Consider the following 2837-nt stretch of genomic DNA (forward strand, 5'->3'; position numbering starts at 1 on the left):
TGTTGTAAAAAGTACTCACATTTTATACTTAAGTAGAAGTATCAATACAGCAATCTAGAAATACTCCGTTACAAGTAAAAGTCCAGAATTCAACATGTACTTGAGTAAAAGTATCAAAGTATTGGCATCAAAATGTACTTGAAGTACCAAAAGTAAAAGTACAAAATGTTTGAAAATAGCAGATCTACAATAGCCTGGAATCCAGCCTGTTTGCTCCGTTCCACATTTTGTATTGTCTCTACGCATCACAGTCTGGAAAGGAGCCTATCTCCAAGGGGGGGTGGGACATAGAACCGGGATCCACACATCCGTGGCTTCCGATTGGTCTTTGGTGATGTCTGTCAAACACACCAGCGTGCTGAGTGTGTCGTCATACCAATGCGCCGCTAGTAAGCAGCTGAGCAGAGTGAAACATGGCGGCCACGGATAACAACATTGATGTTGCGATCGAAAAAGCTATTTTAAAAACTAAAATGGTAACAGGAATAACGTCACTAAAAGCAGAGCAGTATTCTACGTTGAAAGCTTTTATTGGAGGTGGCGATGTGTTGGGTGTTCTCCCAACTGGGTTCGGGAAAAGTTTTATTTATCAGTTAGCCCCGCTGGTTCTACAGGAAATGGGTCGCGACGGTGCTATTGTTATGGTCGTATCTCCCCTCGTTGCACTTATGGAGGACCAAAGGAAAGAAGCAGCCAAGCTTGGAATTACAGCACTGCAGCTTGGAGTCAGCAGGGAGGATGATATTGTGAACGGTCGGTGTTCTCTCGTTTTTGGGAGCCCTGAAGCATGGCTACTAAACGATAAGTGGAGGCAGATGCTCAACTCAGAAGTCTACAGGAGACGACTCTTTGGCATCGTTGTGGATGAAGTCCATTCTGCATATAAATGGTTCGTAGTGAAATAATTGCGACCGTCAGGGAGCAGTTTACTATGAAAACCTCCACCGTCCGTCCGTCCGTCCGTCCGTCCGTCCGTCACACCTTTGTGACCATCAACAAACGTCACACCTTTGTTGATGTTTAAATCGAAGAGTCTTGGTCAAATACTTCTGTTGGTTTCTGCACTGATCATTTATACAATTCAGCTGTGTTTGCTCGTGTCATCATGATGAGGTCATAAATCAGCCATGCCCAAATATAGATTTTACGGGTTTACATGCTTACTCAGTTATTCGTTATGTGAAAGTCCTATGACGTCTATGATATCTGACATCATCATACATACATTCCCTTTTATGCCCATAAATGGAGATCCCCTCTGTAGAACCAGCCACTGACATCACTGTAATGTCTGTAATAAAAGGGATTTGGGAACCAAATCCCTTTTATGCCCATATATGGAGATATGGAGATCCCCGTGTTGCCAGGGTAAGCGACCAACGGTCGCTTATCTCCCGATTAGGGAGTCTTACTGGTAATAATGTAATGTAGCCTACCTGTTTAGAATAGATTAAGCACCACAGTATGATTATAATTGTTGCATAATTAGACGTAGAGACGGACATTATCCCCGGTATATATAGACGTATATTAAAAAAAAAGTTCCCCACAACTAACTTAGGTGGAAAAACTGTAAATGTGTGATTGATCTTTTCAACAAACAAACGTATTCCTTTGTATACAGTTATCAGGGATAAATGTAAAACGGATAGAAGTTAATGTTTTTATGTGGGCAGTGAGACCTGAATAGTAATAGAGCTGCTGTAATAACAATATGGCTATTTTTCTCTCATCAAAACATGTCATGTTTTTAATGTCCTAGGGGAGAGGGGTCCAATGGCCAGCCAGCTTTTAGAGAAAGTTTTGGAAGGCTTGGAGAACTCAGATCCCTGACAAAGAGAGGTGAGTAAACAAATCATGAAATATAATTTATAGAACTAGAATATTCTAATATGTCAAGCAATATGTAATTGTAAATTTCATTATGACATGCTCAGAAGTAAAAATTAAAATAATTCATAATTGTTCTGGTCCAGTTCATGTTATTAGTATGTAATTGCCAGATGACTATACCATGCCAGATCATTATGTAAGTAAGCTGAAACATCTGTGCTTATTCTTCCCAAATGCCCAATGCTCAGCACAAAACAAATTATTATTTCCCTGTTTAAGAGACAAACAAGAGTGTCTTTAGGCACCAATGATCACAGTCAGTTACAGCCTTTATCTCAACAGTGACTGAACAAGGCAATACAGTAATTAATTATTACATAGTATATTTGTCCTGACATATTTTACAAATTAAAATAAATATTCATAATCAGAATATCTATTGTGTGCTGCATTCAATCCAATGTTGTTAGTTTTATGTCTGGTGACACCTGTTGTAATTTGTTGTGTTTCTCAGGTACCCCTGTCCTGGCTTTAACAGCAACAGTGATCTTGAGTCCCAGGACCGTGTCATGAGAATACTGAACATGGAGAGAGCAACTCAAGTGACTGTCAGTCCAAATCGACACAACATAAGACTTGGACTGAGAGAAGTTCCAGCAAGCAACTTTAAATGTTTTGATTGGGTGGTGCAGGAGGTTTTAAACAAAGGCCAATCAATGTCTCCTGTCCTCATTTACTGCCGTGCACTAAAGGTAGTAGGAAGGGTGTTTGGCTACATTAAAGCTCGGCTTGGGGAAAGAGCGTGGGTTAATGGGGAACAGACACATGAGAAGCTACTGATTGGGATGTACCACAGCAGAACACTGGATAAGAACAAAGCCAGAGTGGTGTCCTCTCTCAATGGGAATGGGAACTGCCGTGTGGTTGTAGCTACCTCGGCGCTTGGAATGGGCCTCAACTTCCCTGATATTTCTCATGTTATAATGTATGGAGCACCAGAGGAT

At 40.8% G+C, this 2837-nt stretch overlaps 1 long non-coding RNA gene across 1 annotated transcript; it reads left to right on the forward strand.

Annotated features, from left to right (window-relative positions):
- Nucleotides 1–455: 455 nt before the first annotated feature.
- On the forward strand, nt 456–2428 carry LOC308289590. Its single transcript, XR_013962245.1, has 3 exons — nt 456–889; nt 1763–1842; nt 2348–2428. It is a non-coding gene; the product is annotated as an uncharacterized lncRNA (long non-coding RNA).
- The last annotated feature ends 409 nt before the right edge of the window (nt 2429–2837 follow it).

The sequence above is a fragment of the Nannobrachium achirus genome (assembly GCF_963921795.1).
Source record: "Nannobrachium achirus genome assembly, chromosome: 8".
Taxonomy (NCBI): Eukaryota; Metazoa; Chordata; class Actinopteri; order Myctophiformes; family Myctophidae; genus Nannobrachium; species Nannobrachium achirus.